The sequence below is a fragment of the Cyanistes caeruleus genome, chromosome 3, assembly GCF_971803275.1.
Source record: "Cyanistes caeruleus chromosome 3, bCyaCae1.hap1.1, whole genome shotgun sequence".
NCBI lineage: Eukaryota > Metazoa > Chordata > Aves > Passeriformes > Paridae > Cyanistes > Cyanistes caeruleus.
Window position 1 is genome coordinate 91,375,300 of NC_141703.1, and position 27,143 is coordinate 91,402,442.

Genomic DNA, 27,143 nt, shown 5'->3' on the forward strand with positions numbered 1-27,143 from the left:
TCTAAAAATGGGAATCTTCGTATTTCCTTGCAAAACTTGGCACCTGTTTTGGTTTCAGGGTTACAGGGGCACATGGGCACACTGGTGCTCATCCCTGGAGTGCTGCTTCCAGCACACCACTGCTTCCAGGACCTGGCATTGGCTTTTTTCTCACTAGAAAAATCTGTGTGCCAGGGTGGACATCGTCCTCATTTGCAGAACTCTCAAAATAATGTCTTAAAACAAAAAAGTTGATACAAGTAGGGCCTGGGTGTTGAAGACTCTTCCACTGGGGACTGGGCAGCAGCACAATGCAAGGATGTCATGATATCTGGGAGATGCAGTCCTAGGGTGCTGCAGATCTACAGAATGACTGCCACAGTGGGTGGGGAGGAAATATGGTAAGGAAGTGTCAAAGTAATCATGAGGATAATGGCCTTCCTGCCAAGGTGAGCAAAGTCAGGCAAGTGGAGTTGGAAGTGAGCTAGGGTGCCACAAAGGATGTAGAATTTAAGTGTTTGAGAAATGATGCTGAAATACATTTTCCATGAAGAAGCAGAAGGCTATGTGAATGGGTGGGGGAAAGTAGGAGGATGTAAAAGAGTGTTATTAAGAGACTCATGTTTCTCTACACAGAACTAGTCCCTAGTCTCTCATTTCTCTCCCTCTGGATCCTGTGTGTTTCAGGAGTCTCCACTACCTCAGCAGGAACCTTTTCCCAGTGCAGCTTATGCAGCGGGCCTTCAGAGGAAAGCAGTGTTTTGTGAAACGATACCCTGTTATTAAGAACTCATCTTTCTTCTAGGGCTTTTACTTAGAGGTTCTTCCTCCCTTTCTTTTTTTTTCTTTTTTTTTTCTCCTCTTTTTTTTTTTTTTTTTCTCCAGAGAGTGCTTAGTTTCCTTCCCCCGCTTATAACATGAAGAACTTGATACGAACTGGAAAAGAATAAGTTCAGAAAAAGACATCCAGCGACAGAGAGAAATGGAAAAGCCTGGACATGTGTCTGTCACCAGAAGTGGAAGATCACTCATGAATTAGAGCTTCCAACATTAAGTCCTGTGCACTTGTTAAAAAACAAGAGACAAATGGGACACATGGTCCTTGCAGTTTTCCTTCAAGGTCTGAATCCTCAGGCTAAGAAAAATGGAAATTGCCTTTCCCTGTCTTAGATATATCTCTGCCTATTCTGTGTTGGAATAGAAGGTTAAAATACAATTTCACAGTAACAGCTTGAGGCACTACAAGGGTTTATGGGACATGTAGTTTAAGGCATCATTTCTTTCCTACCTGCCATTCAGTTTTTTGAGGCCTGTCCCATAACTCTAAAGAGCATCATTTGCTTGAGCTGAGTCTGGTCTGTCTGTCTCAATTCTACTGGATAAGTCCTGGACCCATTTAAATCAGATTCATTAAAGCTTTGGACCCATTAAGCATATGCAAGTGGTTTGAGGGAATTCTATCATCCCGCATTTTTTTTTTTTTTTTTAAGTATAATCCCTATTTTCCTAATAGAATCTAGTACTGTCTGCCACATTTATCCTTTTTGGCAGTGGTTTTAGCCCCTGGCCTGTAATTTAACCCACAAGGATATGATCTTTTATCCCAAGACCATTTCTACTTTCCTTTAAATCTCTATCCACTGCAGAGGGCCAGAATATGCACAGCAGAAGCAGCTGAGCCAAGAGGGACGCTATGATTCTCTACCTTCCCTTAGGAAAGAAATGAAAGACAAACAGTAGGGGTCCAGAGAAGGAGAGGGGGAAGACTCTTTTTTGCTAGCACAGAAAGATTGGCATATAGAAATAAGCTGCCAGGGAAAAAGCTGCTGCTTCTGGGTGATAAGCCACCCAGTCAGTCATTTGGGAGGGGTGTCCTGGAGAACAAAGGCCTTTCTGGTTTGGTTTGCTGAGAGTCAGGGTGATAAAACCCCTGGCAGAGTTAATAAGGAGTTCACACCATTCCCTGGTGTGAACTGTCAGGGCTGTAAGTAGAGACTGGTGTGTGAGAGAACTACAGCTAGGTGCTTGTGTAGGAGAAAAGAGGTCTTGGGAGAGATTGGGTAGGACCTGGTGGGGTACAGACCTGAAAGCAGGAAATCTGGTCTGAATGCAGCTGGGTGTGCTTACAAGGAGGTGAGTGGAGAAGAGGAAGTGTGTGGTAAGACAGGGTAAAGCTTCACTGCAAGTGCAGGTGATGTCAGCCCAAAGGGGAAATAAAAATCGTTCCTTTAGCTGGGACTGGATGTTCTCTATCAGGTATGGTGTTTCATTCCCTGCTTCCTCAGTTACTCAGAGGTACCACCTCCACACGATTCTGCTTGGCTCACAGGGCTCCTTTCCCTTTCAGTGAGATGACAAAGCAGGATCTCAGTCTCTCCCTGTCCTTGTATACCACTGTGACCTTCCCTAGCTGGATCTCATTTGAGCACAGACATAGACCCTGAAAATGCAAATACTGCTCAGCTGCTTGTCCATAAGCTCTTCTGCAGTATAAAGCTTTTGGAAAGGAACAAGTGTTTCATATCCTGCCTTTCCAGTGTGGAAGCAAGGCTGGTGAATGCTGAAATACTGAAGGATAAAGACAACCTCTTCAGAGCCTGATGAAAGAGGTAAATGTTTTGTCGTTTCACTTCTCCTCAGCTTCAGTCCTCTCAGAAATGCAGCCTGTGATGGATTGCAGCTGATATGATGTGGGACTGGACCAAAAGAGCATTCTCTGTCACAAGGTCATATCAGAAGAGACTCATGTTCCTTAAGGTGTCTGCTCCAAAATTACTACTCTTGGACCAAATCCTGAAACCTTTATTCATTCAAAATTTTCAGCATCTTGGAGTGATGTTTTGCTTGAGTAGCAACTGCAGGATTTTTCCCATTCATCAACTTAAGTAATTCTACAGAAATGACATTATTTAGAGTGCTTAGCCCTGGCTTGCATACATCCTTACCAGCACACTGATTTTAGCAACTCTTACATAGGAATCGCTTCAGAGCTTGGTAAACTTGTGGAGGGAAAAATCTCCATGGGAAAATAAGAATCTGTAGTAAATGGCAATGGTTTCCCCCCCTTCTTTCAGTGGATGGGTAATCTATGAGGTAGTCAGGAAAATAGCAACTTGGACATAAATTTGAATGTATTTTTTCTTCTTTGCTTCTGACAGGAGTCCTTGTATTTACAGTATTAGATGAGTTTTCTCAATGCAGTTAGGTTGGGAGGAATCTGCAGTGCCTTCCTTAGGTGAATGGATGTGTTGCTTAAGTCACTTAGTCAGCTGGAGAATTACCAAAGGAAGTGAGACAAGGACTTTGACAGCTCTGTATCCTGCCTTGATCAGAGGGCAATGCCAACTATTTCAGCAGAAATTGCAAGGTGCAAAGAACAAGGAATAATCTACCGAAGAGACAGTTGCTGCTTGACTGGTGAAAGAGTTATGCGAACCAGTAAAAATGTCATATCCTCTCTAACCTGAATGGGAGTGCTTTTGCTGGTAACATCTAATACCCTTGTCATTTACTTGGTCCTTGCCTTTGTCTGCCTCAGCAGTGAGTTCCACAGGTAATAGTCTTAGAGGTGGCTTTTTTATATCAGCTGAAAGTTTTTTCTGTAGTTGCAAACTACCGAGAGTTTCGGAGAACTCATGTTAGATGAAGTCTATGATACTCTAGTTCACAATAATTTAATTTCTTGATGCCTAGCCCCAGAAAAGGTGAGAGGTGGCTGATTATTCCCTCAGTCTAGGGGCTAAGGGATTAGAATAAGTGGTTCAGCCTCTGGCAAGCAAAGGCTACTACGGCATGTTGCTGCTGCAGTCTACAAGAGCTGCACTCGTGCAAGTCAGAGGTCTGGCATATCTCTACATGGGCTGCAGCAAGGGAGTTGACAACTGGAGAAGCCCAGTAAAGAGGAACTTTCATATTATACTGATTTACTGCAAACTACCAGGATGCAACAGTAAACTCTTCCACTCTCTTCACATTACTCTTATTTATACTTAACATCCAATACTTTGGCTGTCATTCTTTAATCAAGATTTCTTTTAAACCTGTCTGAATTGCTTGGGGAAAACCCTGGGTAAATATTGTTATTAGTTAAGTAATAAGACACAACAGGGTGTGAAATATTACCCTATAACTCATGCCTACTCTATAGCAGTACATTGAGTGGCACAAGGCCAAATGGCTTTGTGTGTTATTTTTTTAGTTAAATCAAATTAAAAAGACACCAGCAAAGTGTCTGTGGCTGTTAAAACATGGCCATGGTGGTAGGAGGAAGAAGGGAGAAGAGTCATTTAATAAGTTGTGCTGTCAATTGCTCCCTTTTTAATTTAGTGAATGATGAAAAGTACTAAGTGGAGAGCCCTGGAGAGAGGTGTCCTTCACTTATCTAAAGGACAGATTGGACAGAAGCAGCAGCAGCGTGAGCTCTGCCATCACTCAGTGGCAGCAGGATTGCAAGTTCCACCTCTGGTGGGTTAAAAGTGTCCATTTGCAAGATCCCATTCAAACTTTTGTCACTCGGCATGAGCTGCCATTAACTGTGGCTTAATAAGGTGCTTCCAGGACCATAAGTTGCCTTGGGGGCATCTGTCAAATTGGAAGGCAAATTGAGGTTACCACCTATGAAAATCACCAGATGACTTGAGATTCCAACCAGTTTCCTGGGACCAAACTCAGCCTCTGCATAAGTGAGATGGTGCCATCTTCTTCAGCTCACATGACAAGGAAAAGGCATCAGTAATGTGTTGCACACTAAAAGGCCCATATTAACAGTTTTCTAACTTTTTGAGCCAATCCATCACCCCTTTTTTCGAAATTCAGCTTATACATAACACAGCATGCAATCTTGGCCACACACACAGGGTAGTTACTTTGGCTGGGATTGTCAGGACTGTACTTTGGCTGCAGAGATGAACTGGCCTCCTCTGAGCTCTCACTTCTGTTTTAGTTTACAATGACCTTTTTATGAGTAAATGGGTCTTGATCTCTTGCTCTGTGTAATAGCCCATTTGCTACAGGCAGGAGTCTGTTTCCAGGAATGGGCTAGTAGATCTCGGGTTGGCTGTATATTGGCCTTTAAGGAATGAACCACTTGCACTGCAAGGAAGATGTTAAATTTTCATAGAATCGTTTTTTTGTTGTTGTTTGCTTTGTGTAGACAGCTGCTGTTGTGTCCCTTACCCAAGGCCCATTAGCTACCCAGCAGCTTTTGATTCAGACAGCCAGGCTAGAAATGTAGAAAACCATGTAAAAAGATGCTCATTAATCCTTATTTTGTTCCTCCCATAGGCATTTTCCTTACATGCCTAGCATTTCTCACATGCTGGACTCCCAGTGTAACAGGAGACTTCCATTTGCTTTAGTCTTTAAAAACCCAAGCAGTTTATTTGTGGAGCTTGCTGTGCTGCTTATTCTCTGGTGTGGGGTGGGGTGTGCATGCATCTAGTCTAGTAAGTCTAAAGAAGGGGAGGAACCATTATTTTTTGCCCTTCTCCATAGAAAACAATGCCTCCCTTGGAAACGAAGGTTAACAAAGTTCTTTCTCCCTGTTGTTTGAGCTTGGGACAATTCCCGGAGGAGCAGTGTCCTTTGCATGTGCTCATGTGTCTATGTTGGCTTGCAGCTAGCACAGAGATACATCAATATTCCTGATGACAATAAATACAGCTATTAGGATGAGTCGAGAGCTTATCTTAATTGGGTAACAGATGAGCAGGCGTATGTTGCTGTTGAATCCATCAGCATTAACTGGGCAGAGGTAAGTTTGATCAATACTGACACTTGAGTGCATGGGTAGCCACTGGAAAATATTAATTTACAATCATGACCGGCACCTCTCATTAACCAGAGATGTGTTAACCCTAATTGGTTCAACAGGGCCCTGCTGCAGCGTGCCGTGCTGCTGACAGACTTTCTTCCAGGGCCTGAGACAGTTTCCTGTGAATGGGAACTTGATGGTGCTCAATTTTGTGCTTTGGGTGTCCAGGCTGGCAGCTGAACAGTAGCATCCATCAGGCCAGGAAGGTATGCAATGCACACCCACCTGGGTGTGCAGCCCATATGGCTGGGTAGACACGGAGATCTACGTATTTGTCTGTTCGTGCCTTATGGCCAGCTTGAATAGGAATTAGGCTGAGTAGGAGCGACACTGATTTATACCATCTGCAGGTCTGTACCACAAATCCATGAGCATTCATGCCCTCTGTGCCTCTGCGTGCACTGGGGGGTTGCATGCAGATATGGACTGAGCACACTTGTGGTAGCATTAGGTTGCCCTCAGAACTGTCAGGGTATGTAAACAACACTGCTTTTAATGGGAAAACTGTATATATACGTGCGTGTGTATGGAATACTTATGAGGGTGTGTGAAAAATGTTTCTTGTGCTGTAATGCCAGCAATGACAATTTGTTTTCTTTACCTCAACAAAATCCTCACAACCATCCATTCAAAGCAGTCGTCTTTGGCATGTGCCATAAATATGCATAGTGTATATACAAATATGAGCTGTAAGAGTTGAAATCATCTTGTAATTAAGGTCTATGCCTGACAGTAAGGAAAGCTGAATTTGCTGTTAGACCTTTAGTATCTGTGGAGATAAGACTGCTGTCCACATCCACCAAGGAAAGAATGAGAAATGATGGGTTTAAATTGTAACCTAGATCCTCTTGCTCCAGATTTGGAATAACTTTCTAGCAGTAAGAATAGTTATGCGATAAAATAGATTGCCTGAGAAAGTTATTGAATTTCTTCTTTTAGGAAAAAAAAAAAAAAGGTAAAAACAAATCCGAGTTTGACAAATATCTGTTGGAACTAGTTAAAGGAAGAAAAAAAGGAGGGTATGTGTTTTGGAATGCTTTTCACTTTTGTTTTCTGGTGCCTTTAGAAGCACAGATGAGTCTCTGCTTCTTACAGCTGAACATGGTTGGATGTCAGCACTGAGTATGCTTGCAGTAACATCATTGGCTACAAATTTATTTGTAAACTCAGCTGGCCCTAATCCCTGTCCTCTGTTTTAATGGTCAAGCTTAAATAATGGCCTTTACCAGACATCATAATTTGACTGCTCCCCTTTTATATTCTGGGACCTGCAGTGAAAGACACCCAGCAGAAGGAAGCAGTCTCTTAGTCAAATGATTTTCAAGATCAAGAAAGATTTTTCTCTTCAAAACTTTTTTGTACTTGTGATTTCTCTACTCCTTAATTTTAATTTCTTCTTTTAATGGTGAAGGGTGTTATGAAGTTTTTCATAAAAATTCAATCCAAATGTTAGCAGATGAAAATATTTGATTCTTGCCCTGTTACCTGGATCATGATTGCCCAGTCCCATCCAAGTCCACAGCACTCTTTTGGTCTTATCAGCTCTCCAATTAACCCAGCAATTTCTTTTTGGCAGTCAGATGTCTGTATCATAATTGATTTCCAAACCACTAGCCTTTAAAAGAAAAAAAGCTGTTACTTCTGTCTAATTCCAGAGGACAGTCAACCGTTCTCCCTTTTGTGTAACAAAAACTTTATGATCCCATGTGAAGTTAAAAATATGATTTTGTCTTCCTGTTTCATCAGAAGATGCTGTGAGAGGATGCCTAAAACCCAGGGAATGTGAGAAGAGCAACAACAACCTGCAAAGAAACACATTCCAGTAGCTGACCGTTTGCATGTATGAATAATTCCAGTGAGGCTGTCTGAAAGATTTATTATTTGGCAAAAAGAAAAGGAACAAATGTTGGCTTGTTTGAATGCTTCCACAGTGAATGAGTGTGGCATATGGAGATTGAGAAACAAGGTCAGACTCTCTTACATCTAACTCTTGCTTACCTGTAGCCTGGATACTTGGTATTTATAATATTTGTACCACTGCTGTTTCTTGGAGCATCTTTCACAGAAGCTCAATGGGGAATTTTCCGACAGTTTTGTATTGAAGAGTTTCAGTTTGTGAAATCACAAGAATGTTCCAGGTTGTGGATTTTTTTTTTTTTTTTTTATTTTTTTTTTTCTCCTTAATGTAACATTTTTGGAAGAAGTTTTTGGTCTCAGCTGGGAATTTTTAATGAAAGAGATCAGCTGGACCTGAAAACCAAACAGCATGGTGCCCAAGGGTTTAACCAAGGAAGATGGAAGTCACATAGAAGCCCTTACTCTGGCTCTGTTCCTATAAGCCAAGACTTTTCTCAGGGTTTTTAGGTGGTATATTGTCAGTTTTCTTTTCACCAGTTGAAGTTCTTTCTTCGTCTTTCCTAAGGGGAGTTATGGGGGCGGGGGCTATTACACTTCGTATTAGCTGTCTCAATAATTGTCAAGTGAGGAGGAGATTGGCAGTGTAGGCCTGCTAGAGCACTCACCTGGGATGTGGGAGGTGGCAAATACAGGAACAAGAACAAGGACTTTCCCAATCCAGCCAAATGCCTACCTATTTGTTAAACTTGAATAATTTCCTCTTGTTTTCAAAAAACAACTTTGACAGGTCTTGGTTTTTTTCCCCTCCAGAGGGCAATGACTCATTGTCTGACTGACTCAGAAGCTCATCAGTCTCACACATGCCTGCCAGGGAATTTATGCTGAGGTATCTTCCTTTGTTGGCTCTTGTGGCTCTGGAAGTGAAGCGTTCCCTAGAATGTGTAAAAGCCATAAACCTCACTGAGGTCCATCTAACCAACTTCACTCTATTAGCACCCTACTGAGCACATCCAGGTACTTTGGGCTGCCCTAAGTGGTTTTGGTGGAGAGTATTTGTACATGAGAGAAGAGCAACGGGAGATGTGCAATGATGTACACCATCTGTAGCTTTCTGGTATATGTTCTCACAAAATTAGGTTCTAATAGATGGAAATAATCTGTGACAAGGGGCCATCCATGTTCTTCCAGAGGAACTCCAGAGGCGCTTAAAGGTCTGGGAGTGCTGCATTAATCCTTTTTGGTGTGTTGATAGGACCACTCTCATGATGCCTGAAGGATACTCTAAGTCAAGCTAGGCAGCCAGAGAATTTGACCCCAGAGGTGCTGGCAGAAGGGACTGAGAAGGATATCTATGCAGACATGGTGGCTTTGAACTGGGCCTGCTGTGCCTCCAGCTGTATTGTGTGCTGTGTAATGAAAAATTTTGGCAACATGAGAAAATAGTATGGAAATAGCATTTTCTGGCCATCGCTCTCTTTTTTCAGAGCAACGTTTACTTCAGAGGCAGTTAAAGCAGACAAGCCATTGGTACTGGGGATAGTGAAAAGAAATGAGATAAAGTCTCATGCAAACAAATGTTGGCAGTCAATGGAATTGTACTTCCTTTTTCCAAGGGCTGGATCTGGCATTGTGTCTTACAAGCCTTAAGAGATTTATTACCTCTTTGACTTGATCTGTGGCACAAGATTTATGGCCAAGCTGAAAGCGCCCAGAAACAGCACTTCTCTCACTCTTTACCAGCACTCTATCTACCCAACACAAAAATGCCCACTAAGTCAGGAATTCTCATATAGTGGGCATCTCTCAGGCCAGAGAGCTCAGCTCTCTCCATGCTGGAGGTGAAAGGTTCAAAGGGAGGCCCTGTGCCCACACAAGGAACTCAGTGAATGGCTCCCTGAAGGAAATCTAGACTGAGGAGGATACCAGCTTCTCAAAGGCAGATCAAATTGTTGCAAGAGTGTTCACACCTTCTTCTCACACAGAAGGGCCATGGCTGGCAGACCTCAGGAGTGAGGGGACTTACCTGTCTGGCTCTTCTGATATGCTCATGAGCTGGTGACCTGAAAAGATTTATGGTGGAGACATGAGAGCTGCTCTTCCACTGGCTACACAGTGAATCGCAAGTTCTTGTCCAGTGAACACCATGCCTCATTTTTTTAGTCTTCACCCCAGTTCACCTCTACAAAATCTCAGGACTTTAATTCAGAGATGCCCTATAACTGACATTTCTGTATTTTACAATGTTTTCGTTAGTGGCAGAGCCACAGAATTATGGGCATTTTTATTGATCACTCCATAAGTCCTTGTACGCATCAGCCTTTTCAAAACACAGAGAACTCGCCTCTGTGATTCCCAATATTCTGTTTAAGGTAAAAACTGCCTTAACATTAAATGCCAGGGCTCTAATGTGATTGACCTCATCTGTCTCATCTCTCCTCTGTGTCTCTTGGTGATTCCATAAAGCTGTGTATTCACAGATAGGGACCTGTGACCATTTCTCCAAGCCAAGGAGTTAGGTCATTCTGCCTAAACCTGATAGGGGGAGATACTGCATCTGGGTTTTTGGGTTTGAGCCAGTTTAGGTAGCTGCAGGTTACTGTTAGGTGAAAGCGTAGGAGCCAGGACAGGAAAAGGACAGTGGAGCAGTTCTTCAACTCATGATGGAGTGTAGAACCTGCCTGATCTGGATTTTCTGAGCTGCTGCACTCTGAAGTCCACCCGAGTTGATGGCTGCCTTGCCACCCGCAATGTGGCGTAACTGAGTGGAATTTTATTTCCTGAGTGTAAAATAAAAAACACGAAGGTTACCATATCTGTTAAATCACAGGAAAAAGGAAGAGGGTGGGCTAGGGGGGGATAGAGAAAGAAACTTCCAGTGCACACAGTTCATCTCCAGAGTGACAGAGAATAGGGAAAGGGTCATAGAGGGTTTCAAAGCAATTTATTGCCGCTACTTAATCATTACTGATATTTCCAGAGCACAGCGACACCTGCAACAATTCCAGACCCTTTGCTTCCCTCTTGTTGTTGATTTTTTTGTTGCTTTGTTGTTTTTTTTAATGTTGGCTTCACCAGTTCTTTCATCTGCCTTTTATGTGACTTTTTCCCCCACTGTATTATTTTTTTGTCACTGAATTGCTAGAGACCCCCTGGATGCTATACAAGGTGACAGTTCCTGAGCAGTCAAGAAGAAGAACAACAGTCAAATAGAATGACAGAAGCACAACAAAAGGAGGGAAGAGAAGCCCTCCAGAGCTTTAATTTCACTTCCTTTATATTGTCTGCTTGCAGGGGCAATATAAACAGGAGAAAAATGGCAACAGACTGCTTCACTTCTAATGACATCAAACAGTTTGAATCTGATATTGATGGAGAACTTGGAGAAACCACCATCAATTCCTCAATTCTTCCTTTCCCATGGCCCTCCATCTAGAGGAAGCTGTCACCCAGGCATGGAGCAGCAATTTCTTCACCTCTGTCTGTAGTCCTGGAATATCAACTGACATGCACAAGAAAATATAAGGTGAGTTAACATTCCTGCTGTATTGAAGAACTAGCATAAAAGCTCAAGTTTTTTGAGGTTTCATATTTCATATGACCTCCAGCAAACTTACCCTGTTGGAGAGATTCAGTGTTTTTCAAGGTCAGTTGAAGCACTGCCTACATTAAATAAGTTGGCATCAATGCAACTGCATCAATACAGAGCACGTTTTCTTAATGTAGAAAGGGCCTTGCTGTCCTTTCAGGAATGAATCCTGCATATATAGGTCTTTCTGAAGGGAAAACAATGAATAAAACAAATATAGACTTTACAGACATAACATGTTTTCTTCTTAATGGAGGAACCTTTGATGGTGTTGAAGAAACTAGAAAATTTTTATTTTTTTTTTTTACTTTCACAAGATTTCCATTGCTAGACAATGTTTTCCAAATAACATATAATTTTCCCTCAGAAGAATTTTCTGCTGACAAGTGATCTAGTCATGCTGAATTTCAGGAAAACAAAGATGCTTATTGAGAAATTTAGACGCAATTAAAGACTGAGATGTGAAAGGAAATTCACTGTTCCGCCTTGAATGTCCTGACTCACCAGAGGTGCAGGATCCCTCTATTACCAGCTGTGTACAGGAGACCTTCATTGTTTCTTTTGCAGAAGTGATAGGGGAGGATTCAGAATGGGAAGCTGTAGGATCTCTGGATGCCTTTTTAAAAAACTTAAACTCTGCTTCTCCCCCAGAATTTTCTTTCTAAATGGGAGATACAGCCAAAGGGTGGACTTGCCTAGGGTCTGCAGCCTGTTACAGTGGATCAGAAGTTGCTCTTCCCCTTCACCTGCTTTGTATCATATTACTCCACAAGCAGGATTCAGATCCATATTCAGTCACTTGAAAGTGGCTGGTGCCTGGACAGACAAGAGAGAGCAGACTTTATTTAAGTGACTACACTTTTTTCTAGTCCTCTGATTCACAAATCCTAAATGCACTTTCAGACAGCATGAACCAGGGGATGATGAAAACATGTTACCATTGTCATTCTTTTGTTGGCATGGCAGCACTGGCAATGTAACAGTTTTCAATACTACTGATAATTGGAATTTAAGGATCAAGAGGTTGGAGAGTGTTTTTTCAATAATCCTAATAAGTGATGTTGACTGACTATGGGGAAAGCAACATGATGAACTGTAACTACAGTCCCTGGAAAGTCTTCTTGTGTACCACTTATGCACTCCCCATCTTGCACCTCACTGTCAGCTCCTCTTGGCTCAGAGAAGCATCACTGAGGATTGCATTTGCTCAAGAGAGTCTATTTTTCGTTTCCATTCAGGTTGTTTGATGTTCCCTTGCACTTTTTCTCAAAAACAACAGAACTGCATCACATGCTCCTAAAATGCACTGACAACCACAGCTTCAGCAGAAGTTTTCTTTATGTGCCCGCTCATTCATAACTGTCAACTTGAATAACAATATCAAAATATTCTCAGATTATCTATTTGATTGGAGCAACCAGAGAGAACTGTATGCCAGACATTACTTCACAAGGGAAAGCCAATGTGAATTCTGCTTTGCTTAACTGATCCCTGACTTTGTGCCTTTTGAAACTATTATGTCTAGCTTAAGCTCAGTGATACTTCAGTAAATATCCTTGCTCTACAGTGTATGTCATGAGACTGGACAGTCATATATCTATCTCATCTAACAGCTCTCACAATGATTCTGTATTTTTAGGAAAAGCTTCATTTTCTGTTGTAGACCACATATAATGGCAACCTGAACCCATCTAATACAACTGCACCATTGCTACTTTGCTCCTCTTGTGTGTGTGTGTCATTGCAACTTTTTTCCCTCCCGGCCTAATGTGTAATTTTCTGGGCCAACAAATCAGTGAAGGATTTGGTTGACGGTAGTTTTAGCCCAGTTTCTGACATGACAATGCTTGGTTTTCCATCCACTTATTATCACAACCTACTCTGTTATTAATAATTGCACGGTTTCTCCAGGTTCTGTAGTTGATGCAAAACGATGACAAGGGATCTCTTCAGTGCAGGTATGTAACCCAGCTCCTGGCTGCCTAGAGGTACTCTGGGTTTTGCTCCCTTCCTCTGTGGCAATTTTGATATTAGAGTGACTGAGTGAGTACCTTCTTCCTATCTCTGTGATGTGTGTGTACAGAGAAGATGATCTTCTGCAATTTGGTTTATCTCCTGCTAAAGCAGACTATGCGCCAGGTAACTGCTTTTCACAATGCCATCCAATCACTCGTGTTGACACTCTGGTGTCACCTTTGTGACAGCTACTTCATAGAGATAACAGAATGCTGGTAGCCAATTAGATTTTGCTGATAGTGATACCACAGAGTCTGTCCAAGGGGGAGACTGTGCACACTCACAGCTTGACAATAATAATATAATTGAAATGGCAAAGCCCAGAGAGGCTAATGTAGGAGCCTATTATAGGTAGCTGCATATGTACAGCCCTATAGTGGCATACAAGGGACTGGACAGTCTTTGGGACTCTCAACTCAAGCCATTCATACCAGCAAACTTTAAAAGTGTTAGTCTGGTCACAAATCATTTTCAGAAAATTAACTAAGAAGAATGAGCTTCATGGCTGACATCTCTTCTCCTGCAGGAGACAGGGGAGCAGCCATCCTGTCCACATTGCACTTGCCTTTCACAGGAAAGCAGGAACTGCTCTGTGCCATGTCCCCAGATGGCAAGCAGGTAATTTTCTCTCGTGCACCTCTCGTAAAGGCAGCAGGGAAATGCAAGAGGCTGCAAGCAGCACAATTTTTCTGGCCACCGCAAGAGCCCTGTGTGCTGAGTCACCTCACACGTACTCAGGGAACAGCCAAGCGTGGCCGCTCAGACTGGGTGTTCTAAATCATTGTAACCTTTTGCAATGTTTTAAGTTTGCTACTTTAAAAAAGAATAAATCTATTTCGTTTCTACTTCTGAATTTCTTCTTTATACTCTGGTGCGCTCTTTGCGGAAGTAAGAACTATAGACATGTACTCTGGGGAGACGGGTTATTTCTCTAGAATGGAATGAAAAATATTCCCCAAGGTTTTTCTGGAATAGGGATGAAAATGCTGGCCCTCTGCCTTTGTTATTCTCTTGCATCCTTTTCTCTACAAGAGAGGAATGCACCCTCTCTTGCAATTAATCTTCATGATTCCAATGGTAGGTGAAGGTATTTCCAGTTACTTGCTCTTGGCTTGAGGAAGTCCGAAATTAACTGTCCAAATCAGGTCATCCATCTGGAAAAGCTTTTCCGAAGCTTTTCTAAACCCTCTGTTAAGTGCTTTATATCCAACAACTGACATGGAAAAACCTCCATGTGCTTCCTCATGTGCACATCCACCTCCCTTGTAATCTTCATTGCTCCCGTGTGCACTGTTCCCACGTGTAGAGTTGCACATGAGTATGGATGGTATAGGTGGTTGTGTGCCCCCCTCTCTGACTCACCCAGGCAGGTTTTTATCCTGGCTTTTGAAATCAAACCAAAGCTTGTTTGTCTTCATCAGCCCTGGCAGATAAATCATATTCACAGTAATGCAGCTGCACTCATGGCTGACAATGGGGTATATTTTTCATAGTGTGGTAAAGGCAAGAGTCCTCCCGCTTCCCTGTAAATTGAGTAGTGTCTCTGTTTCGAATGATGAGATGAACAGACACAGTGATCTGGGGCATGTGCTAGATGGAGCTGCTGCTCATGCTCAAGGTAGCCTGTACCATGCCTCTTCACTGCCTGAAAGGCTTCTGACTCCAAGCTGCTTTCTTACAGAGCCTTGCCCTATATTCTGCTTCTCTTGTGCGATATTTTGAAATTTTCATGTTAAAATTAACGTTTTTCCTCTGCTGGTGGGGAAAGTATCACTTTTGTTTTTGTATGGAGGATTTGAAGGCCTTGGTTATTTTGAAGACAGGGGCAAGTGAGTATTTTTCCATGTTGTCACTTGAGGGCTGGAGTGACTTGGGACACGTGCTCATGAGGCCAAGCACAGAGCTTGGGTTATGGTTATCCTGCAGTCATATAGTTGCTAACATCCCAGTTGCTTTATCCTCCCCTAAACACTGATTTGTGTTTTGCAGGGTATGTGCCTATCACAGAGAGAGCTGAGTAAAGGGAGGTGTTCTGGGTTTAAGTTCATCTCAGAGAATTTAAATGAAAAGTATGTCTTAGAGCTGTAACCTCACAAACAGGTGAGAGGTTTCCAGAGTCCCATTATACAGGCAGAGAGGATGGGTGACCTTGATCTGTGCTCTTCTCCATGCTGGCAGAAGCTGCACTGCCTCCCAGCTACCTCTCAACTTCACCATACCCGTATTCCCCACACAAAGCCCTTCCACACAGGATAAAGCTGGCACACAGCAATTTCAGGCAGGGCTGTTTGCAGCACGAGAGGCATGTGAGCTCAAACACATCCCGAAAAGGAATCTATGCTTTTCCAGGCATATAATAAATGTGAGAAGGGGTGAAATGCCGTGGGTAAATGGCCCAGACTGCTACTCTGCTCTCAGACATAAGGTACTGGGACCAACACCAGGTGGGTAGCTGTGTGTAATCCTGCTTTAAATGTGAAGGCAGAATGCAGATTATAGTGCTGAGTGCTCTGAGGCACTACTGCTCTGCTATTTCCAACATTGTGTGCTTGGGGAAATTGAAGGAATACTGAGATCCCATCCATTCTCCATCTGTAAGGGGAAGGAAGATGCAGAGATACTCGGTCCAAAAAGTGGGTCCAGAGCAAGGGGGTCATGGAGAAAATTGAGAAGGGAGAGACGCTACCCTTCCCCCAAACTGGGGGTGGAGGGTAGCTGAGCAACAGAAACCTGTCAAGATAGTAACTAATAACAATTAATAATTTATTGTACATCAAATAGCTCTTTTCCTCCTGGTTTCCAAAAGCTCTTTACAGACTATATATAGCGACTGCATTACAGTGTGGTATGCACTTTTCAGCAGCATGGTTTAGGAAAAGCCCTGCTGCTGAGGCACAGTGGAGCCCCATCAGCCCAGAGGAACACTAGGAAAAGATTTTCACCCTCAATCCTGCCTGCTTTGCTGTTTAAAAGAAAAGAATAAAAATAAGTGCTCTGGAGCAATCATTTGATGAGTAGAAAGAAGGCAGAGCATTGTACGGATGTTATTTCTTCCTGCCTACGAAGACAGGCTGTCCCAATAAATTCAATTGCATAGACATTGAGAGAAGGAGGACGGGGGTTGAAGGAAACAAATGCATTTTAGAAAGCCTATGATAATGACTTAAAATTGCTTTTGTTCATAATTGCAATTTTAAGAGCTGACATCTAGTGATAAGCCAAGTGCTAGATGTTGATGGCTCATAGAACATAGGGTCTTAAATACTGGCTGTTACACTAATTCTTATCTATCCTTGGACTTCTTCAATTCAGAAAGAGGATGATGTTGCTTCTAAGGCAGTTGGGGGAGGGTGAATTAAGAGCAACACATGTGAATACCCAAAAAAAGAGCAGGTCTGCTGACAGACACACTGTCCTGCATTGTACCATTTTCTCACTGCATCTGAATTTGTCTCTGCCCCAAAGTGCTGTCTTCACCTCCCTGAGGGGACACACAGAGCAGGCACCTGAAAGGTAGAGCCCAGCACTACAGCAGAGGAGGTACAGGAGCATATGCCTGCCTGAGAGGACTGCAGGCAGTGTAATCCTTGTAAAAAAGCAATTAAAAGAGCTGAGCAAACAAATGATAAATAATGTAGTAGGAGTTGGTATAATGAACCTCCTTAGGAAAGCTGGCCCATAGGCCAGCCTCGAGTTCCCTGAACCTGAGCAGGAGAAACCCCACCTCTTACAACCACCCAGTGCATAAAGTCACTTTGGAGGAGCAATTAGGGAAGAAGCTGCTTACTCCATTGCTGTTCAATCATGTGCTGTTAAGTTTAGGGGGGTGATGGGAAACCCCAGTGGACTGACTGAGGCTGCTTTTTGTAAGTGAAAGCTTGCTTATGTAAATGTGTTTAAGAGGTGCCTTTCAGTGAAACTGTTTGCTACATTTCCTGAAAAGAGCTAATGGAAAACCTCTCCTTAGAGATGATGCAGTTAGGGCTGTGTTATGGATTTCACCTGTGAATGCCTGAAATTCAGGTGACCAGCTACAGAGATTATCTCTTCAGGGTCTGGTCCCATTAGTTTCAAATGTTGAACTGTCAGGAGACCTCCCATTTCCTGCTTGTTTTATTAGGTTTTGATAGACACGTAGTGCTTTGAGTGCATTTTGGGTTGTAATTCTTGCCAAGGTCAGTTGCAAAGATAATATCATGGGATTTTCTTGTTTTTTCCCTTTTTTCCTATGCTTAGATTTATAATTATGAAGTTCTCCATTCCTGTGGAGAAACTGATTTTGTTGTGGAGCTTGCAGTTACTATTAGCAATAAATGGTCCTCACAACTTTGTGCCAAAGGGAGTGAGAATGAACTGATGTTGGAAAGAGATTAATGGAAAAAAAGTGGCCTGGCTTGAAAATCTCACCTAAACTCCTGTTCAGTTTGTGCTTGGGAGGGGGGCAATGAAATTTTGTGTCCCAGCTGCAATCCTTGTATACTGCTCTTGCACCAGCCTTGAGGTTTTGGTAAGAGGGCATGGATCCCCCCATGTCCTGGAAAATAATGAAGAAAACTGGAGCAGTTCACCCCAACTTCTCCTGCCAGGCTGTGTTCCTCAGGGAAGGACAGGAAACATCACTGAGTATTGGAAAGTAGGCTATGGGAGGCTGCAGTCAGGTGAAATATCAGTTTCTATGTGATGCAACTAGTGAAAACAATGGCACATGACCAAGTAATTCCCAGGACAGTGTCCTCTGCCTTGTTTAACTGGGTAGTCCAATCTGGGCACTGCCATTTGATTTTTTTGTGGTGCTGACACCTCCCCCCCAAATACTGATATACCTAACATGATTATGATGTTTACTGTCAGTGGGATAAGCATCTTAGGGTGGGTTTTCTCTGTATTTACACCATCCCTTATGATCTCATCTGGGGTTGAAACCTGTTTCTGGGTGAACTTATCCCCCAGGATGCAGCACCCCTTTGGCTGTGGTCCTCTATGCCTTGCATCCCTCCTCACTCAGCTGTAACCTGCAAGGCCTCCACTGACACATCTTGTGGCAGCTGCTGTCTGCTCCAGCACTTTCCTGGAGAAGGGAGATATTTCAGCCCTTCCCTTCATATGGAGCAGAGACTCCCAAAGGGTGGAGAGGGAGGAAATAGAAGCAGACAAGGAAGAGGCTCTTTTGGTGGGCCAGGCACTGCAAAAAGTGATGCCAGCCTGATAGAGCAGACACTGTAACACTGAAGTAGCTAGCTCCTGATGGATTTCTCATCTAAGCTCTAGACTCCTTGGTGAGCAGGACAAAATCTGCTGCTTGTGTTCACCTCCTTACCTTGTACTGGTTCTCTTGTCCAGCTATTTCCATTTCTCTCTTCTGTTTATTAATCTCTTGGTTTTCCTCCAGTCTCACACATATCTTCCACGCCAATTCACAGACCCAGTGTCCTGACACACGCTTCATCTAAGCTGAGGTTCTTCCCCAGCTCTAAATTCAAAACCTTTTCTTGTAAGCATCCCTGTAAGGGTTCTTAGAACTGATCTGTGTGTTTTGCCACCTACTGATCCATTGTGTCTCACTGACTGAGACACTCCTGCATGCTATGTTGTTCTGCATACAGGTGTCCAGGCTCTTTTCTGAAGAAACCAGAGCTGTGTGTCTGTCAGGAACTCGGGGAGAACAGCAGTGTTTCTACAGACCAGTCTCAGTGCAGACAAAACCTTTAAGTATTTTCCTACTAGATCTAACATCATTCTTGAGGTGCAGCATGTGGACTTCATAGTTTTCTGTCATGGTAAATTTATCTGTATTTTTCTTGGCTGTATTGATGGCATATTTCTGGCATGAAGCCCATGGTCCTGCCAAATGTCATGTTCATGCTGCCCATTTGAGACCACAGAGCCTCCCTTGAAGTTGAAAGGTACCAACTTTATTTCTGTTTCTTTACAATGTCACAAACAGTAGCTGAGCTTTTGCAGAGGGGAACAAAATTGAATGGGATGGGGGGCAACCCAGTGCAATAACTCCAGTGTTCAGTGCAATACTTTGCTCCTATAAATCAAGTCTTGGAAGTTTCTAAGGAGCTAAAGCAACGATGCATCAGACACTATATGTACAGGCCTGCCTGTAACAAATACTTTTAATATTGGGGATTTTTGGGCATATGCTTTTACAAGTGACTGTTATGAGACACCTACAGTACTAGAAGGGTTTGGGATAGTCCTGGCCCATTGTCTTCCTTACAGCATAAGCTTGTATTTTTTCAGTGGTGGGGAGGTGAGATACTGAGAGGGAAAATTTAGGGGAACAGGGAGTGCTGGGTGGAAAATGCTCACTCAGAGATTATTGCATCATTCAGGCCTCTGCTTTGACTCCATGACTTTTTTTCTCAAGTCTCTGGAGAGACTCTGTTTCTGCCTCCCCCATCTCCCCTGCTGCTCTCTGTAGCCCAGCCTGAAGGGGGCTGTGAGCAGCATGTGAGTCCAGCTCAGCGCCCACCTTGCTGTATGGACTGCATCCCCATCCTGGTGGCCACACCAGGTGCTTTTCCCAGAGCTTTGTAGCTTTTGCAGACTCCTTTTCCATAGCCCTGGGCAGAGAGCTGGCAGGATGGGATGGAGAAGATGGTGACAGCAGGAAAGAAGGAGGAAATGGGGAAGGAGGGAGAAAAGAGTGGGGGCCTGGGGAGAGAAGATTATTGCCTCTGATCTATTATGAATTCTCCTGGGAGACAGCCAGTAGGCTGGAAAGTGAATGATAGCCAAAGCAGATGAGGAATTGTTCTGCGTCCCTGATGTATTTTATTCTCGACAGGCATTTAGTTTCTTTAACTATCAAACTAACTATTTCTCATATATATATATTACATAAGCTGTGAAAGATAAGGAACACACACCATCAATCAATTCTCTTGTCAGACGCTCTTTACCTATTTTTTTTCTTTTTTTTTTTTTTAATGCCTTCCACTCTTCTTTAAATTATACTCAAAACAATGGTATTGTTATGGAAAGTTGACCAAAATGTAATTGAAGGAACATTCAACCACCCCTCAAATCAGAAAAAAAAAAAAGAAAAAAAAGAGGAAAGAACAGACTGTGGTATTGTTTTGAAGCTGGATATAGAAAATAAAGGAGCACTGATGTATGGAGTTGTTTCTATCAGTTGAGAAAACTCCTTCCATATGAAACATATTTGTCTGGACTACTTAGAAATCTAAGGTGGGAAGGTGGAGTATAAATTCTTCAGGATTACAGTAACTGCTATTTCACCAAGAAATCTTTTTCACCTTTGAGAAGAGAATTATTTTCTTTCATTTTTCACACTGATCAATACATGACATCTGCACCCACCAAAAGAACAGAGTCACAGGATTGTCCAGTTAGGCTGGAAAAGACCTTTAAAATCCTTGAGTCCAGGAAGACTCACTGTTGTTATCTGTCTGGGCCTACTGGCTGGATTGTGTAGAGGAAGGGAAATGTGGATGAGCAAAGAGGGAAGCTCTCAAAACATGCTGTCAGTTCCAAGTGTTCCCAGATCCATGGTCCCTCTGCCCATATCAGTCTGATCCAGCCTCCACTCAGAGTGTGGCAGTGTCCTGGTGTGATCTTGCCTTTGCACTGCCTCTGCTATGAAACACCTCAGTGAAAGAAATGGTTAGAGCCCTCTTTATTAATGTCACTATCTTTCTGGCCTATAGATTAAAGGGAAAAATGAAAAAAGGCAACAAGACTCATGGATAACCCTGTAATCTCTAAATGCATTTGCTACTTAGTGCATTTGCCTGTGAGACTTTATGCAATACATTGTTTGTTCTCCATAACCCCTTGAAGCAACTGCACTGTAATTGCAAATTATTTGAGATTCAATATGGAACTTCTAATGTGGTGAGAAGGAACAATGTGGCCCCATTCAATTTTTGGATCTCAATTTCAGAGCTGCTGAGTATCTAGTATACCATCTAAAACCAGAAAGAGTGATGACTCTCTGAGAACCAGGATGGCCCTTGTATTTTTTCTTTTCTGATTTCACCTTAAATTAACCAGACATTTTTTTCTGTGCTTCTTAACTCAGCCTTTTATTATGTTTGATAGAGTGAAAGAATGTTTTTTTTCCTCCCCTTGTATCTTGCACAATGGAGAACATAATGCTTTTGCTTTGAAGTCTTTGCTACTATCCAGCCTACAAAGTCAGGCCTATCTTTTGGTTTCCAGTTTAATTAAATGTGCCTACATGGAACAAGAAAGCTGTCACAAAGAGCCTGAAATGGCCTCTTCCTCTTATGATAGCACACAGCCTCTGACTACTTCGGGGTAAGTTCACCATGTACCAGCACATGCTGCATTTTGTAGCATGCCTGGTTTTTTTTATGTGCAGGGAAGAGTAAGAAAAATGGTGATTATTCTCTGGGCTAAGGTCCTTTGTTGTCAATCCGAAATGACTGGGTTGTTGCAGAATTTTTTGTCTTCCTGCCTACACCAGAAGAACTAGCTGACCTCAACCAATCTTAGCTAAAGGCGCTTTCTTCTGCCTAGTCTTCCAAGCTATAGTTGAGCATACTTGGGTTACTCTGAAATGGGTGTTCCTTTAAATTATGCCAGAGTCATAGAAACTGGAGTCTTCTATGGCCATTTGCTGGACAGTGTCCCTGTGGCATAAAAAAACCCCTTGCATCCAGAAAGTACACTGGATTTTCAACAGGTTTGTGGTAGATGCTATTTGGTGTTTAATCCTGCCAGAAATATTTGTGTCACTAGAAGCAGCTGTGTTTGTCCCATTCAATATTGCATTATGCAGGTGGAGTGGCACAAAAAAATCACCCAATCTTCAACTGGCAGGCAGTTGCTGGAGGATATCTGCTTGAATGATGCTTGTCAATAGAGCTACATTGGAATTAATTTAAGCCCATAGTTTATTTACTAGGATTTCATATTCTTAATAGTGTCTATTGATTGCTGAACCTTCATTTTCATCACCTTATAATTAGAAATGTGCCCAATTATCCACATCCAGAGTTGGGCCTTTAGTGCTCCATGTTAGGATACCTAAGATGGCCTTCAGCCATTGATTTCATCCCAAACACTTGAAGATGAGTATCACATAATCCCTCTTAAAGAGCTCCTAGCAACATTTTGGGAGCTACTACTTGGATCCAACGCCTGAGCAGCCCTCATCAATGCTCAGTGTGCCTGCACACTGCAAGAAACACTTAACGTCTCTACCGCAATTACCTTTGCCCCAAGAAGCATGGCTAATTTAGAAGTGACTCTTTAGAGCTTTCCAATGCTTACTGTATATTTGTTGGCAAAGACTGAATATTTTTACTTCTCTTATTTAGGGTAAACTGTCCCACATGTGCCATGGCAAGCAGGAAAACCAGCCATCAGTATTACACCAGCTAATAAATCTGTGATATTACGCTGATGGAATGCTGACAAGGACCTTGTTCCCAACATGTTTTCTGCTGTCACATAATATCTTGCTTTCGAAGTCAGAAGAAAGCAGCTGGACCAAACTGTTTTATGTATTATGAGCATAAGGTTTCATGCATAGAGGTCTTATTTTGTTACTCTAGCTTCAGTGTTTCCCAGGCAGCAAGACCATAGTGGCATTCCTCTTGCACAAAAACTCTTTGATTCATAAACAAATGGATAACAGACAAAAATTAATTGCTATCAGGCACTACAAAAAGGGTGACAGTATCAGACTCACATGTATGACATCACAGGCCATTCCTAACTTTCATTTAAATTGTACAAACAGATTTTTCAGTGCCAATATATAGAAAAGTCTTGCTATGTGCACCTTGAAAATTGGAGATTTGGCAAACACATCACAGGTTTTTCAAGTGTTTGGTTTCTTCAGCTTAGGACATTCCCTCAGATGTGCCTAGTCAGTATCACACAGCTCTTTCTTAGGGTTAAAGTTTGAATAGGGGTCAGCATCTTCAAAAGAATTACCTGCTTATTTTGAAGCATAGCTGGGTGCCAAGTTCCTCTGAACATTTGGCTCACAATGCCCTTGACTTTGCCTCAGTCCCAATGGACAGAGTGTCAGAGGGGAGGAGTTCCTTCATATTCCACAAAGTTTGCTACCCTTTGAACATCGCTCTTGCTTTGACAGTGCCTCACAGTTTCACTTTTGTCTGTATGCCGCTACTGCCAGCCAACGTCTGATCAATTTGCATTTGTTTTGGAAATACTGAATAAAGGCCTTGAGCGGCAATGGGGGCCTTGGGTCTTCTTACAAATTCTGAGGAACTTCTGGCTTACCACTCTGTTCTCTGTTGACATGCATCTTTACCTTGTTTGTCCCGTTTTACAGTGCATCTTTGCCAGAACTCGTGTCAGCTGCTACAGTATAAAATCTATATAACAAAAAGAGCTTCTGTCACATAAGATGGACCCACTGTGATTATCTTTTCAGTTCTTTTCCTGCCCTGTTTGCCATGATTCTTCTACAAAATCCAGCTCAAGGAACTTTGCCAAGCACCCGCTATATAGTTAGTATTTCATGACCTCTCTCTGCTGCTGATCCTGGCTGGCATGGAATAGAAATATCTATAATTTTAAGCTTTTCTAATCTCCAAAATAGGGATACAAATCCAAACTGCCAACTGGGAATGGTCCCTGGATCACCCTGTGAGTTACCACCATGTGCCCTAGAACTCTTTAGGAGACTGGAACTTGGGCTGGGCCCAGAGCATGCCAGGAATTGCTCTAACAGTTGAAAAATGCAGGTTATGAGGTTCAGGTGCCTGGAAATGCTTACTGACGCTGTTATTTATTTAAACAGATGAAGCCACGATGCTCACATATCTTTTGATGTTGTCCTTGTGTTTATAGGAACCCTTCAAGCAGAATGAGGTCTCTCTTACAATGATTTGCCTTATTGCTCATTAAGCATGGTCACTACTTAATGTATTACACTCGGATTCTCTTAAACATCTTTAGCTGCTCTTTTTGTTGGCACAGCAATACTGCCTGCTTTCTGAAAGGTCAGGGATTTTTCGGACAACAGCGTCATTTGGATGCTTTCCTTATGTAACTGTTACACTAACTTGTCCTTTTAATGAATACTTAAATTTATTCAAAGATCATAAACCTTGGTGAGCATCTTCAGTTTGGGTATATAATGGCCAGAGTATTCAGTGGGATTTTGACCACAGTTATTAAATCAAAATCCCTTCATGTTAACGAAGAGCTTAGGAGTGAGAAAGGTTCCCATAGCATCACCAGAGTCTTAGGCAGTGCAGTCCTTTGCCTTTCACTTGTAATATAATCTGCAATATAACAGAGTTTGTTCTAGTGCAATAACTTTCCACTCTCTTCCTCTCTTTCATTACCTTCTGTCACGTGGCCCAGAGTTGCCATCATGGTAGTTATAAGAACAGACTTGAAAAGACTGTTAATGACAAACAAAAGATGAGGAGAAAAAAAAAAATCTCACTTATTTTTGTGAATCACTTGTCTAATGGCTTTCTAACAAATACTTTTTCCACGCCCGACTCAAGATGTTAAGGAAGTGAAAAATAGCTTTAAATCACAATAGGGGCTGTAGTTGGAAAATGAACCCCATTTATTGATGAGCTGTCCCATATTTCTCCTGTAGAATGGTACTACTGTGTTCTCCAACCTACGCTGTGTGGATCCAAGTGAGCCCAGGAAAAGTTATTTCAAAAGTTTCTACCAGGAAGCTCAGACTCACACTGTTAGGGTCCACACCTTCATTGAGAAACATGCAGGAAATTTTTAGGTGCCACAAAACCAAGAAGGTTGAAAACTACTTTTCCATAATTGATAGCAATTACTGAGTAGACAACCCCCAGAGGCACAATGGTTATCTCCTCAGATCTCATCTTCCTGGGTTTGGAACTAGAATTTAGATTTAGACCCATCATGGTTTTCAACAGTATTGGACCAATTAGTCTAATGAGAAATTTTATTGTTTGTTTTACTGTTGAATCGAAGGATTGAGTATCTGGATTCTTTTTTTAATGGGGTAGGAAAGCTTGAAGGCTTTTTCTGATGGGATTTTTATAACCACCATGGAGATGAATGGTCAAGTGCCATGGAGCATTATGTTGATCATATGCTGTTTCCAAGGAAACTCGGGATGGAGTTTCTAGAAGCCCTTTGTGTAGAACAGCAAAGCTACGTCCCATCTCTGTCAGAAGTAAGGTCCCAGGACAGGATCACGACTCAGCTGAAGAGCTGTGTGCATAACCTAAAAGCAGAGATGTGGGATAAATACCTAAGTGAAGAACATCATGTACCAGGTGCTTTGGGCCAAGCTGTGAACAGCAAACAGATTTTTGTAGCCAAGCCTAGAAATGGTTAAGTTACCACCACCTAATTTTCAGGAACAGGAATCTGAGAGATGCAGGTCACTTCAAAAGAATGGAGATTGACAGGAGAGTGCTGCCACCTGTACCAGGCAGCCAAAGATGCTCCTTCTCTGAGCTGGGCATGCAGCCCCATGGAGGGTGGTACCCAGCAGTACTGCATCTGGATGCTGGCCAAGAGAATGAAAAGCTGATTTAGCTGTATATTTGACTGTGTGGGCCACTGAATGACAGCATTTAGCATTGTTTAAAGGGAAGGCTGGGAAAAGGTTAGGCAGGATCTTTGTTGCCGCTGATTTTTTGTTATTTGAATAACATAAACACACTTACACACACAAAAGTACTGTTCTAAGCAAAAAATGTTACATTTTCCCAATTCTTTTCCCTTCCTCCACAAAATTAATGGCTTTACCAGAGGCTTCAACCAGAAATCTTTCAATCTGTCCTACACCATATTGGAATAGTTACCGCAGTGCAACTTTCCTTAGTATAGATGCAGCAAAATCAGTAGAAAAGTACCTTATATTGTACAGGAACAAGGAATAAAATGTAATAACATAAGATAGGTTTAAACAGGCATTAGCATCTCAATACAAAGATAGAGATGATCCATGTGTAATTTTCTATAAATAAAATTGGTTTAGAGGATAGTTTCTTGAAGGTCAGAGATACTGCTAAATTTTTTTTTTTTTTTTTTTTTTTAACACAGCAAACCAGTCCAGAGGCCATCTTGTAGAATGTGCTAGTAGTGGTCTGTAAGCTTTAGGTGGCCAGTCATCACTTGTAGTAGCTGTTGGACAATAGCAATACAAAGCATATCTTCTTGGGAAAAAATGAAAAAAAAAATAAAATCCAGAAACTACTCTAGAGCTGATGGAAAAAGCACAGGCTGGGCAACCAGTTTTGAAACTTAGAAAGCCTAAATTGCTTGAAAGCATGGGGGAAGGACCCATTTCCCCCTTTTCAACCTAACAACAAAAAGTATAATATTTCAGTTTAGATTTTCAACAAAAATGTTTATCCATGTATAATTTCCTAGTTAGAACAGAAGAAAAAAAATAATAAAAAAAGGACTGTAATACTTTAAAATTTGTACTTCATAGCATTATTTTTCAGCAAAAAAATTGATAAAATGATAGATGAAAAATGCTACAGGGAAAATAAAAGTTATCAGATTTTTCAAATAACTTTCCTGTTTAAAACAAAATAAATAAAAAAAACCCTTTCTCATGTCTTATTAAAAAGAACAAAACCAGAACCAAATTAACAACACCCACCCCGCCCCAAAAAACCCCCAAAACAAACCCCAAACAAAACCCATACAACAAAAAGCAACAAAAAACTTTTAAAGATCTCTCTACTTTCAGATCACAGCTGATACAGTAAAACTCACATTTAAAATCCTGGCTTTGTGCCATTAACAGAGCACAGGTGTCATATGCTGCTATGAGAAAAGTACATGTTTTCTGAGAAAGCTGCTACGTTCTTATTGTACAGCTCCTGTGTAGATTTAAGGTCCAGCTGTTCCTGAAATATTTTAGTGCTGCAGCACAAAAGTCTGTCTAGACCC

At 42.0% G+C, this 27,143-nt stretch overlaps 2 long non-coding RNA genes across 2 annotated transcripts; one reads left to right on the forward strand and one right to left on the reverse strand.

The window, feature by feature from the left end:
- The first annotated feature begins 1,947 nt into the window (after positions 1–1,947).
- On the forward strand, positions 1,948–13,910 carry LOC147654341 (uncharacterized). The gene is made up of 3 exons (XR_015283969.1): positions 1,948–2,235; positions 2,327–2,588; positions 10,940–13,910. It is a non-coding gene; the product is annotated as an uncharacterized LOC147654341 (long non-coding RNA).
- On the reverse strand, positions 10,866–13,369 carry LOC111943843 (uncharacterized). The gene is made up of 3 exons (XR_002871056.2): positions 13,286–13,369; positions 11,263–11,421; positions 10,866–11,147 (listed from the first exon to the last, which is right to left on the reverse strand). It is a non-coding gene; the product is annotated as an uncharacterized LOC111943843 (long non-coding RNA).
- Positions 13,911–27,143: the final 13,233 nt, after the last annotated feature.